This window comes from Vidua chalybeata, chromosome 7, assembly GCF_026979565.1.
Source record: "Vidua chalybeata isolate OUT-0048 chromosome 7, bVidCha1 merged haplotype, whole genome shotgun sequence".
NCBI lineage: Eukaryota > Metazoa > Chordata > Aves > Passeriformes > Viduidae > Vidua > Vidua chalybeata.
In genome coordinates this window covers 3,900,073-3,913,803 of record NC_071536.1, presented here as the reverse complement: position 1 = coordinate 3,913,803, position 13,731 = coordinate 3,900,073, and the positions used below count along the sequence as shown (strand labels likewise).

General features: G+C 41.2%; 1 protein-coding gene across 2 annotated transcripts in view; it reads left to right on the top strand.

Moving 5' to 3' along the window:
• SPAG16 (sperm associated antigen 16) overlaps nt 1-13,731 on the top strand; it is a 358,597-nt gene that overhangs the window by 208,850 nt on the left and 136,016 nt on the right. The window lies entirely within an intron of this gene.

Sequence of the window (13,731 nt, the reverse complement as noted above, 5' to 3'; positions counted from 1 at the left end):
TGAGTACACTGGAGAGTGTATTTGTCCCTGCTGCTTTGCAAACCAAAAATGCAAATCCTGTTCAAGCAGAACATTAGTACAAGGCAAAAGGAAATTTTTTCCTCTTTCATCAGAAAATCTAATAATTATTGCTGTTTCTGTGGTATGGAGCAACTTTTGAAGTTCTCAAATTAATTCTTCAGTTGATGTTACAGCCAATCTGCATTTCTCAGACAGTGTAAAGGTACAAGATTCCAGCCTCAAATGGGGAAGGTTGTATTCATAGAAGGGATTTGAGAAGAAGCAGGCAGAGCTGTTGCTGTGGATTAAATGGTGTTGTCATCAGAGCTATACAAACACAGGATAGGAAAAACTGCCATGGAAATCACAGTGGAATACTTGAGATGCTCATTAGGCAATTTCTATTTATGGATCATAGAAACAGACTGAATAGAAGGTCATTTAATAATAATAATAATAATAATCCTGGTCAGAAAGCACAATGAGTTAAAATGAAACTAGTCAAGACTCATTATTCCTAAATGCATTGGTTTGTAGGAATATTTGATATCCAAATATGAATAATTCAAAAAGAGGAAAAAAAATTATTGCAATACAAACAAAAGTGAAATGCTTAGTGGAAAAATAGATTTCTGCTTTGTTTTGTTTTCAATAAATCCTACAAGGAACTTTATCTTGCAAATATCTTGGTAATCTCCTGCTCATAGCAAATTAACAGAGTCATCAAGGAGTTTTCCTTTGACAAACATATGGAAAAAGCCTTTATATTTACTCACCAATATTGTTTTTCAGCTTTGAGTACTTTTGCTAAGATGGGAAAGACCTTTTGTGAAAAGAAAATGTTGTATATGGCATTTTGTTGTGTATTTATGCTGTTGAATTTTTTCCATGTCCAGTGGGAAATCTTGCAGGTTTGGGATAAATGCTCACAGTAAACCTCACTTGAGGTGGTGAAATCCCTGTGAAGATGCCACCTCCCTCTAAATGCTGAATGATATTAAATGTTCCCTCCAGAAAGAAGATGAATTATTTTGTCCCATTAATTTGGAACAGAGAATTTTCTCATCTCTGTGAGATCAATTAGCATTAAGGAGTACATTTAAGATACTTCTAATGAAACACAAAAACCACACTCGGGTTTGTTTTCTCATAAATGAGATTCCTATTGCTAATCACATCTTGCTCCTCAATCATTAAGTGCAGTCAGCTCTTTATTATTAAAGATAATGGATACAGAGAACTGTAAGTCAGAGCAGTGTAAGTTGAATGGACAATGAGCTCTGGATTTGGGGCAGGATGGAACATAAATCTTTGTAATTACTAAGGTAGAACTCTAATGCAGCCTGCAGACTTTGGAAATGCAGGGTGTTACTTTTCCTTTTTTTTTTTTTTTTTTCTAAATAACAAAGTAAGATCCAGAGGTTTTAAAAAATCTTCATCACATTGACTCTAATTTTAAACCTAAGGGACATGTTGCCTATAGGAAAGTGAGACCAGAGAAAGATGAATTGCACTTGTGGCTCTTTCCAAACCCTGAGGGAGAATTACACCTTTGGTGTTGGATTTGGGCAGGTACCACGCTTGTGCTGTGCCAGACATGCAGTAGATCAGATGTGGAGACCCAGGCTGCAGTTCTCTGGTGGGAATTTCTTGCCAGAGAAGCTGATGGCTCTGGTGCCAAGATAAGCTGTGGAATTTATTCCTCTTTGTGCCAGTTTCATAGAAAGACAAGTGTGTTCTGGCTTTTCACCAGAACAATTCCTCGCTGACACATCAGGGAAAGCATTTCCACTCATGAATTGCAAAGTGTGTCCAGTGCTGAATGTGAGAGGTGCAGAAGAGCCCCCGACCCCCTGAGTACAAGTTCCCCTGCCTGGATTAATTCCTGCCATGATGAGGGACCTGCCACTCCTCTGCATCTCCCACAGCCTCAGGAGCCATTTCTTGGGACTGCTCACATTTGTCTCAACACCATTTGAGCCAAGCTTGAACCTCTGCTCTTTTTTCAGACAGATGAGATACCAAATATTTATACACTTAAATAATTAAATAGAAGGGAAGGAAAAAATACTCACATTTCTCATTCTATATGTTTGAAATGTATTGATTTAGTAACTATCTCATGTGCTTTCTGATTTTTGAAATGTTAGGTTTTATAACTGGATATTTCATTTTTGAAAACATTGAGGAGAGACTGTCGTTTAAAAGGCAGCTTTCAGTAGTAATGCCCCGAGGAATGTGTCCAATGAGGATTTGGGAAGAATTCTGTGTGTCCTTAGCAGGACAGGCCCATTCACGTCAGTGACACTGTTCTTGTGAACGAAGTTCAGCACACGCAGAGCTCGGTAAAATGTCACACTCATACAATGCTCTATCTCTATTCCAGTTTTTGAAATAACAAGCATTTGAGATACTGTTTGATAATTCGTGTCTATTTTGGCCTCTACTGCTCACTGGTACTCAAGTTTAATATTTTAGTTATCCTGGATATATTTCTTTAGGATGAGAGCAAGTTTTTCTGCATTCCATTTGCAGAAGATTGCTGCATAACACAAATAAAATGATCCCATTCCCACCCCACTATCAAACTAATACCTCTGACATTCAGGGAGGAAGGCATCAAGGATGTCAACTTTTTCCTATTTGGGTCCAAGATGACTTGAGCAGGGCTAAGGCAGCACAGCACAACAGTGACCAGACGCCAGTTCTGGCTCTGCACATCAAATTGTGTCCTTGTCAGTAATTTGTGGGCTGAACAGCAGAACCAAAAGTTAGAAGATCCAAGGTAGTGTGGTCCTTGATGAATAATGCAGGCACCAATCTCATAGGAAAAAGGAAAAAAAAAAAAAAAACTGAATGAAATTGCCCAAAATCCTGCCTGAACAGAGGCAAGAAGCTCCCAGTAAAAACCTGGCTCTGGCTATTTTCCTCCTCAGAGACTCCAGCAGGCAGAGCCTCCTTTCAGGCTCCTGCAGGGATATCTGTGCATGGCTGTGGAGAAACTGGATCTCTCAGCCCCTGGGAATGGTTCCTGAGCGTGGTGCACCACACTTCACCCAGCAGGGCAGGCTGGGGCTCTGGGGCTGCACCACACCCAGAGGAATTCATTAGGAACAAGTAGTCAGGGCAAAGAGGAAGAGGCTGCTGGGGGCTTCTGCAGGGTAATATTATGTCTTCAAATGTGGCATTGGAAAAAAGAGGTTCTTAGGCACAGCCCTTTTTAGAGCAGAGCAGTAGTTAATAATTGCAGCTCCTGTGCTCCAGTGTCTGCTTATCGTGGTGTGCTAATGGCTCTTGAACATTAGCTGGGTTTGATGGAGTTCCCACACAATTAGGTCTGTGGGAAGCAGCAGGGAAACCCAAATGAGGGTCCCACCTGGAAGGGGAAGCAGCAGCCCTCAGCAACTCCAGCACCGTGTTCTGAGGAGTTACTGAGATGTCTCTATCGAGGTTCTGCCTGCTCTGTTCTTCCTTGGCTTTTCATTTTGCCCCACAGAGGTCCCAAAATGATCCAGCTGTGCATGCAAAGAAACAGCAGAGTAAACCCCAAGAATCTGGGGGTGGTCATTTGCATTTTTTCCTTTGTAAAAGGGCTCTGGCTGAAGGCACGTGGGTCGTTCGAGGACAGTGGCCATTTCTAAGGGCTTTTCACTCCGTGCCCTACCAGAGAATAAATAAATCCATGCACAGGGCAGTTTCTGAGCTGCTGGCTGAGGTTTCCAGCTGTGCTGCAGCATTTTAATGATGAGCTCTTGGCTGCCTGTGTGCTTCATATGGATGTAGAATAATTACAAGGATGCTGATCTAAGCTGCAGCCTTGCAATTTTCTCCTTCACAATACTGTCCATCCTCTCCCACCCTGGGCTGTCTTTGGCCTGGGACAGCCTTGCTGTGGTTCCTGTTGCAGCTCAAAGCTGGTTAACTTTTGATTAAATTGGGAAATTGTTCCAAACTTACAATTTCCTTAGATAACCTTTTTAATTTCTTTTCTTCTAATTAAATTATCTTTTAGACCCCTGACTTCCCAGTGTTTATTTTATCACTATTTAGTAATTTCTAAATTGGTAATTCCCTTACATATCCTATTGTAGTTTTTTTTCTTCCAGTGAAATATAAATTAGCTTGTAGACGTTTTGCTTTTCAATATGGATTTTGTCAGAACATTTTTGTTAGTAGACTTAAAGCACATGGGAACACCCAGATCTTTTCAGGGATTCTGCCTATCTGTGGTGGGGGTTACTTTGCCAGTGTCCCTTTGGAATGGTCATTCACAAGGTAAATCCAGAAAAAATGGCAAAGTATTTAAGGATCAAGTGTATGAGAGAAGCATTAAGCAGGCAAAAGGGAGTGATTTTGAAAAGCAATCTGGCTGTCTTTATAATTTTTAGCCTATTTCAATTGATTTATCCCCAAGTAAACACCTTGGGCACAAAATTATCAGTCAGAATCTCCTCAGAGTATTGGATTTGTCAGTTTTATTTGAACTCTTTTGAACTCCTGAGGAATGAATTCACAAGCTGAGTAGATAGACAGGATGGGTCATTTAAAAAACCTTTGACAGGCAGTTTAAGGTCCAAATCAATCCTCTTCAAAAGTAGGTCAAAGATTGAAGTTGTCAGTATTGGTGACAAAGAGCTCTTCCATGCAAACTCCAAATCTCCCAGTGCAATTGAATTATGCTGCTGTAAATAAGGGATGTGCAAGGATAAGTCCAGTTCCTGGCATGAAGTGTAACAAATTCTGTGTTCCTCATTCTGTGCATTTGTAAATAATGGGTTCATATTTTAAAACTCCCTGTCTTAACATGAAAAGGAATTTGAGTCACAGTGAAATATGAAATCAAAACCAAATAGTTATGAATATGGATTATGTTTTCTCCCAGAAGTGGTATCACAAAAGACAAAAGTAAAACTCAAAAAGGTTTATGTTAAATCTGTTTGGGATGCTTTCCAAAAATTGGCTTACTGCCAATTTTTGAAAAACCAGAAGTATAACTGAGGAAAAAAGTCAAGATTGCTTTCTAATAATGAAAAACAATTGGGGAAAAAAAAGAGCTTGATTTGGTCAATGTAGTTCTTAAAAATGCTACATTTTGACTTTTTATCAAAACAACTTCAGTGAAAAAGGCAGATTGCAATAAAATATTTAAAATAATGAACATATAAGTGCAACTTGGATCAGTTGACCCAGACGCAAGCAAGAAAATATCCAATGTTCTTGTTTTGCTGTGTTGTTTTTTTTTTTTTTTCCCTTCTGGAGAGGCAGGAAAACCACTGCCCTTCAAACTGTGTGTGGCTGCTGTCCCCAGGATCACCCTCACACTGGAACTATGTCTTTCCCTTGGATCAGTTCCTTCTTTGTCTTGTCTTCCAAATGAAACCATTAAATCGACAGTTTAACAAACTGTATCATCAGCTGATCCCACAGGCTTTTCCCCCTGTTAAACTAGGTTTAAATCAGACTAAACCTTTTAGAATCAGACAGGTTGTTCTGCAGAGCTCAACAGTTGGACTTCATGATCTTAAAGGTCTTTTCCATCCAAAGTGATTCCATGATTCTAAAGCTCCAGGTGAATTAGTGGCCCTTAAAAGGTTATAATTGTTTTATTAAGCTGTTCCTGTTCACCAATATGCCCAGTCCTGTCCAGTGGATATCAGAGTCCTGTTGCCAGTGGGAATTCAGCCCATTAATGAGTTGTCTTCCTCTGCCTTTTCCCCAAACCACAGAAAAGCTACATTTTTAATTTCAAAGGGAAGTCTTTTGAGAGGACAAGACAGTTCTGTGTGTTAAAGCTTAAATCTCCAGCTTGACTTGCAATTCACGTGAAATGTATCAATGGCAGTGAGGTTAGATGAAAGTAACACTTTCCATCATGATATTCACAGTCATTTAAGCTGCTGCTGGAGAATCACAGAATCTGCTGAGCTGGAAGGGACCCACAAGGACCATCTCATCCAGATCCTGGCCCTGCACAGCACCATCTCCAATCCCACCCTGTCCCTGAAGCAAATTCTCCTTGAGCTCTGGCAGCCCTGAGGCCATGAACATTCTCTGGTGAGCCAGTTCCATGAGCCCCAGGATCCTCTGCAGCCAGATGCTTTCCTTCCTGTGCAGCCATGGTTTCCCCAGGGGCTCTGCAGGAGTTTCCTCCAAAATCTGCACGCTCCAGAGCAGGCTTCTTGCAGTGCAGCCCTTTGGAATGGTCATTCACAAGGTAAATCCAGAAAAAATGGCAAATCCAGAAAAAATGGCTTTGGCTTACTGGTGTCTTGGAGCAAGTGTTGGCTCCTTCCTCACATCCCTGCCTTTCCCAGGGTTGGAGCAGCCCTGTGATCCATCCCTAGCAAGGTCTAGCAGTGCCTGTCCTGTTTGCTGCCCCACTCCCAAAGCTCCCAGCCCGTGGATTGCCCCCATTGCTGCAGCCCTGCAGGGCTCAGTGCCTTTTAGCAAAGCTGCTGCTGCGGCTCAAGGCTCCCTCTCGTCCCTGTGCTGTTTTCCTCTGCCCAGGATGGGTGATGGGGAGGAGTTCCCAGCACTCAGCCAGAGAGCTGCTGCCAGGCAAGGTAGTGTGGAGTGATAGAGCCATGTGATCCACAGCTCTGTAATCACAAACGAGGGACACCTCAGGCCCTGCAATTCCCACTGCACTGGCAGCTCCCTGCACTGCTGGGTTGCAAACTTGCAAGGGCAGGCAGAGAGAAGCAGTGGAAGGAAGGGGAGGACATTTATTCGCCACCCATTGAGGCAGGTTTAATCTGTTTTCATTTGCTGCTTGTATTTGAATATTAGTGGTAATTAGAGAGCTATAAATAGATAAATGTAACATATTGGAAGTCTGGCAGCGGGTTCCAGTGAACACTGTGTGGCTCCTGGCAAGGGGTCTGGGGAGCATGGGGTGAAATGAAAATGAGGGAAATGGAGTGAGGGAAGCAGGTTGTGCTCCTGCCTGGGCAGAGTGAACATTGACCTGAATCTGAACTTATTACCAACTGCCTGTGTCCATCCATAATGTGTGGGCAGGACATATTGCAGTAAGAATGAGTTTGATTTCCGTGTCGCCAATGTCACTTTGAAACAAAATGGGAGTAAAGTTCTTTCAAAGGCTTTGGGAAAGGCCTGGCTGCAGAATAACATTTGCATTGACTTCTTGGTCCTAAAACTCTAATTAAATTATTGATTATGAAGCTGGCTGCTTTCTTAATAGTTCCTAATGTAACAATTAAACCAAAGTAAGTAATTAAAAATGAAAAGATTGGTCCACAAGTACAATCTTCAAAAGGTCATTTTCAACTTAATTGCCTTTTTGAAACAGGCAGGAATAAAACAAATGAGTCATTAGCAAAAAAGCAATTTGATGTGTGCATGTGTGTAATAATGTGTCTACCAGATGACCACTGACCACACAATACCTAAATTAATTTAAAATAATGGCTAAATTTACTTAGTTGATATTATATTAACACATCACTTCCAGACCAGGCCTCTGGTGTGTGAAGTGCAGTAGAAGATACAAAACTGTAGCATATTTCTACTATGCACAGCTGAGAGGCCAGGGCAGAAGCCAGAAACTTAAGCCAAAGAGCACAAAATTTCACTGGAACTATTATGTTATTGTTTAATGTCATAAAAAATGCTTTGTACTACACTGAACATTTATTTTATTATTATTATTATTTTATAGGCATGAGAAGTAAAGGTTTAGATGCCAGTCAGATTGATCCATGGATTTTTACAGGTGTGAAAGGTGGCAGGGTGGGGAGCACAAAGGTGTTTGCCAGAAAAATTTCCAAAAGACCACTTAACAGTGTTGGATGGTGATTGTTGTGCTGGCTGCAGATGGATTCTGCTTCAACACATCTGCTTCAAACCAAATCCTCTTCTGGATGAGGCAGTGGTGGAGGGGGAGAGGGAGAGAATTCCTGTGCAGTTCAGGTTGTGAGGGAACTAGATAAATCAGTTGGTCTGTGAAGTTGAATGCCATGGTGACTACGGCTACACATTCTCAAGAAGATCTATTAAAACCCAAACAAACTCCAAACCTTACAAATCCATTTCCTTTCTTTTGACAATAACATGAAGTAATACATTTTCAATAATTAAGTTTTCATTTTGGTAAAAACTGAATTAAAATACTGGTGATGACTTGATGTGTTTGTATAGATTACTCCCTTTTAATTGCTTGTGGATACATTTATTCCCACTCTGGCTCCCCACAGCCTCAGGGGCTACCTGCTTTGGACTTCAAGTCCTTTTCATAAGAGCAACCAGATACTGCCTGGGAAATGCCTTGAACTGAGAAGCAGGCAGACCTTTGGGATGACTTCAGCTATGTTGTGTTCAGACAAATGGAATTTCAGACCTTGTAAGGTATTTGCATAAAAGTATTTTCTTGTTGCTTCAAGAAAGCTTAAGTAGTCAATTTTATCATGTGCAGAATAGCTGAGGGCCCTGGTTTTGCAGGAAAAGCTGTAGGCTGCCAAATTGGTTTTGGGTAGAACACCCCATGGTGCACTGATGGATGCTGAAGGTTTGCAGCGGGAATTCACACTTCAAATGTTGCCCAATGGATGGGATTTTGGTGGTGCATATTTAATGTGTGGGAGCTGCCAGGCACTCACAGGTGTGAAACTGTTCTGTGCTCTGACACCCTGAAGGCAGCAGCACGGGGAGGTGTTGTTCACATGCTATAGTCCAAGGCCAAAATGCAGCCCTTTGACTACAGCTGAATTCCTCTGCCACATTTAGAAGCATGGTTAGTAGTTGAGGATATCTTGTGTTAAGAGGCGGTGGGGTTGGTGGTTCTTGGCTTCTTCACAGCCCCAGGGATTTGCCTGTGTGTGGTAGGCACGTCACTTCACCACCTCACTTCACCTCTCTTCCATCTCCCCTTTCACCCTTGGGCTGCAGGGTTGGGCATGAGAAAAGCACATCAAAAAGTGAGAGTCTTACCTTGGCAGTGTGCTGTACTAACAACCTACGGATCACGGAATGTGCCGAGTTGGAAGGGACCTCCAAGGAGCATTGAGATGTTTCAACTGATATTGTAAAATATATCATATTCACTTGTCTCTTTCTGGGATCTTTTTCTCCACTTGTGTTTTTAGATTGTTCTGTAGAAAGGATTAATTTGGTACAAATGAGAGACAGAGATGATGTGGTGGAGGTGGGATGAACAGTATGACAGACCTCCTAAGAAGGAGCTTCGGGTGTTGAACAGTGTCAGTGTGGATTGGGAGACATTGGCATGGGTTGCTGGAGAGGACACCCAACAAGGAGCATTTGTGTTGTACAGTTGTATTTAAAAGTGCTCCAGGAGACAATCCTGGTGGGATTTCACATTGCCCATAGAAATGGGAGCACATGTCCATTTGCTGCCTTGCAGATGAGCTGGTATCATGGCACTGGAATTGTGAGATTGTCAGAAGCAGAAGTGACTCTGTGGAGAACTGTCCTTTCTGTATCCTGAGAGCCCTGAGTGTCCCTCCCTCAGCAGCAAAGAATCCACTGCTAATTGCACGTGAAATTTATGTGAGGCAATGGAAAGACATCTGTCTCCATCACTGGGCCCATCTGGAACTTCCCTTCAAGGAGACAGTGTTCCAGTCAGAGGTGTGACTTGCTGTGTCATTGCAGCTGACAGCCAGGTTATCTTGCACTGTGACATTTGCCAGACTCTTCAGCTGACGAGAGGCTTGTCCTCTGAGTGCCCTGGGATTGCTCACAGAATTTCTTCTGCCTGTCTTCTCCTCCTGTATATACTGGCATCTCCTGTATTTTCTTGGAATAATCCAGCATACTCAAAGACACACATTTATCAAGGCAGTCAGCATGCAATTGCTCATCCCTGCCATAAATCCCAGTGTCCCACACCATCCCATGACAAATCCAACTGTGAGTGCACTAATCCCCTCTTAAATGTTATGTTTGGATGTTTTGTGTCCCGCTTTCCTGGCAGGCTGAGGTCTGTGAGCTTCTTTTCAGGAGAGCAGTCCCAAAGCCCCTCTTGATTGCGGGGTGATTTCAGACCCAGAGCAGAAGAACCATCTTCAGCAGCAGCATTGTCTCTCAAGTTCAGCTTTCTGGCAGTGGTTCACTGTGGCACTACTAAAATTAATTGTTTCAGGACTCAAAGTGTCCTGGCATCAACACAGGAGGAATGAGGCACTGCCAAAAAGGTACCACCAATTGATCCCCTGGGAACTGGCTGTTCCCACTCTGCTCAGTGTGGTTTTCAGGACAGAAAGGATTTACCGGTAAAGACTGGGTTTTTACAGTTTCTTTAGCTTCTCATTTTCTCTAAAAATAAATATGTGATTATGGCTTTCCTGTTTTCCCTATTCTGTGGCTCAAGCCCAGCTTCTCTGCCTCCAAGGGGGTTTCAGGCCAGTGTTTTGCAAATGATAGTATTTTACATGCCAGTCCCTTACTCAGCTGATTGTTTGTTTCCCCTCAGAAAACGTTTTATAGAGAAGCAATAATCTTTCAGAAATGAGACATCACACTCAGATTGGAAGCACTGGGACAAAGCTGGTAGGCAAGAAACAGAATTCAGCGATTCAGTGACATTTGGTGACAAAGCCTTTGTCTGTCACCTTCCCATGCTGGTGACAATGGTCCAGCATTAATGGCCCAATTCTGCACTGTGAACAAACCACAGCAAAAGAGGTTACTCAGTGCTGGATATTGATACAGCTGTGCCAAGGCCTACTTTTGATTTAAATCTCTCCTGGTTTATATGAGATTGGTGCAAAAGCAACAAAGAGTTGATTGAGCAAAAAATGATAGAATTTCAGCAATGGTCAGGACCTGTGCCAAAGCCCTCCCACTTCCCAGCTCCATCCAGTGGTGCCATGCAGCTGGTTCTACTGGTTGGGATGGAAAGTTGAGTTTGAAACTCACTGCATTTGGAAATGCAGGTAGAATTTATTTGACCCAGTTAAAGTGCAAATAAGTGTCAGTTGGATTTGTATGAGTGTAATTGGAGTTTATAAAAAGTCAGGTTCGTAGGAAATGGGATAGGCAATGCAAGATACTGTGAGGGAAAAAAAAGCAGTTTTATTCTGGGAAAAAATGTGTAACATATTTGAATAATTTTGGTTTAGGGGATGATTTTTTTTGTGAAATTGGGTCCCTCCGAAACCTTTCTTTTCCTAATCTAGAAAATGGAGTTTGCAAGAACTGCTATGAATTTGCAGAGTATTCTGTTTTTCTTTTTTTTTTAAATCCAAAAAGTACTCTTTTTCTGGAGGAAAATGCACATATTGCTTTTAATTTAGACCCTGGTGTTTCCAGTGGAGTATGGCTTGCTGTAAAGGAGAGTTACACAGCTGCCACACACCTGCAAAAGTGTGTATCTATGAGTATGGGGCTGCACACCTTTTCTAGATCTATTTTTCTACTCAGAAATACTTATGAGTAGTCAAGAGTAAATTTTTGTGTTAAGTCTAAAACAATAAAGACATTACTCGGTACTGATGATAACTGAGAAGGCAGTAAATTGTGTGTACTGGTGTAATGTTCAAAATTGGGCTGGGTTTGTGGTGACAGCCCCCATCTGCTGTCTGACTTGCCACTTTTGAGAGTTTGGTTATTAAACAAATTAATGGAGCAATTTACATTTCTTACTCACTCAGCATTAGCAAGTGGATTGCATTCCCTAATTAGCGTGTAAGGAAATGGATAATAAAGCTTTTCCCAAAAAAATATGCATTGACAGTTCTCACACCTTGCTCCAAATTTTCTCATTTTTTTAACCTGCCAAAATGAAATAAATGTCTGCTGGGGGTATAAAAAAAATAATTCTTTGTTCTTTAACTTCCTCTTAATTAACTTTTAATGTATGCTGTTACTCAGGGATCGTGCCTTAATACTAAATGTGTCTGAAACAGAAAAGACAGATTTAAATGATTTAGATAAACATCTGCTGAACACCGGGGCATAAAATTACAGATTCAGAAAAACAGTGGCTTTCTGCCAGCATTCACAACCAAAAAAAAAAAAAATGTTTTCCATTTCTGTAAATCTTCTTCCCTTGTGTATATGAGCTTAGAGGAATTTATCAATTCTTTAGGTACAGGTAACATGGATTGCAAATGGTCCTTATATTATATATATATATATATATATATATAAAATAGAAACTTCCTGAATAGCACCAAATTACTCTATAAGCATCACCAAAGTAGCAGAGATTTTGATGGAGGACGTCTTTCTGGTATAAAAGTCAATGTTTTGACTTGTTCTGGAGCAGCACTCTTTTCCTTAGTTTAAGACCAGGGAAGAGTTCCAGAGTTTCTGCCTACCTGACTATATAAAGTTAATCCATACTGGTGTTAAATAACTCTGTTTAGATAAATTGGTTCTGTCTTTAGCAATTTAGAACAATCTTCATAAGTAATGTGCAGTAAGAGGGTATTAAAATAATTGCCTGCTAATCATTTTCAGCAATATTCAACTTCAGAAATGGCATAATAAAAAGAAATATTTTGTGACAATCTCAAGATTTCCAATAGCTGAATCAATACAGTAAACACAATATAGTTTTCCAAATAATTACAGAGGCTAAGGATATGTTACAGACCTAAACACAAAATCACTCTTAACATGGTTAGAATATTATCTGATGGAAGAGAATTTAATCATAAAACCTGATTGTTCCAATTATTTCTGTGGAAACATCTTTATTTTGCAAGCTTCTCTCACCTGCTGGTTAGCATCCCAGTGGGAATTTTTTCCATCCCCAGGGAGGAGCAGGGAGGGCTCAGTGCAGATGCCCAGGAAGGATTTCTGAGGTGGGCAGAGCTCAGAACTCGGGGTTGTGCAGTGCCTGGCAAAGGAGCTGCTCTGCTGCCAAGGGCCTGGGCAGCCCAGGGATGTCTGGCTGGAACTGGTTCTGTCAACAATTTTATCCAAGAATAGATGGAGAAATAGCACTTGGATCCCCTATCTTGTATCAGGATGTGTGAAATGGGCACTCGGGCACCTGTACCCTCCATGAGCTGTGTCCTGCTGTCTGCAGGATTGGGATTAGCAGGAAAAGTCAATAGGTTTAAAATTTTCTGTGTATCAACTCATGGAGGAAACCTCTGTTCTGCAAAACCAGACTGTAGTGTCTACAGAATTTTGGGTATTCCCCTTCAACAATTTTGATCTATTTTTCAGTATCCAACAATAATATAATTAAATCTTAATTTATTAATATTTTAGAACAGAAAGTTACTTTGATTCAGTAAGCCTAAACTTTATAAAAGGTGTTTTTCAGTACTGCTGATATTATTTTACCAAATTTGTGTCAGCTGATTTATTTAAACTGACCTGTTCCTTGACCAGGTTTATTGTTAGAAGAGGTCTATTTCCCACTTTGTCAATTCTTGTTGACAACACTTCTGTTAATAAAAGGATGTGAATTAGATCGTGAGAGAAAGCATAAATGTGAGTAAAATGGGAGCTGGCTGCTCAGGACTGTTCCCAGCTCTGGAGTAACAGTGTGTTCTGATTCCTTCTGGCTGCACCCATGGTGGCCCTTAAAAAATTCCTGCCCTGATGAGAAGTGTCCCACAAGTGAAGGGTGTCCCATTGATGCCTGTAATTTTTCCTTATTGCATGGATCCTACTGTGCCAAACCCCACATAATGCCATGACCAAAAGCAGGCAGATCTAAGTGATGACCTCAAGACAATATAAATTAGGTAGACCTTGCTCCATCCTCTGTCAGTGTTACTGTGCCATTTT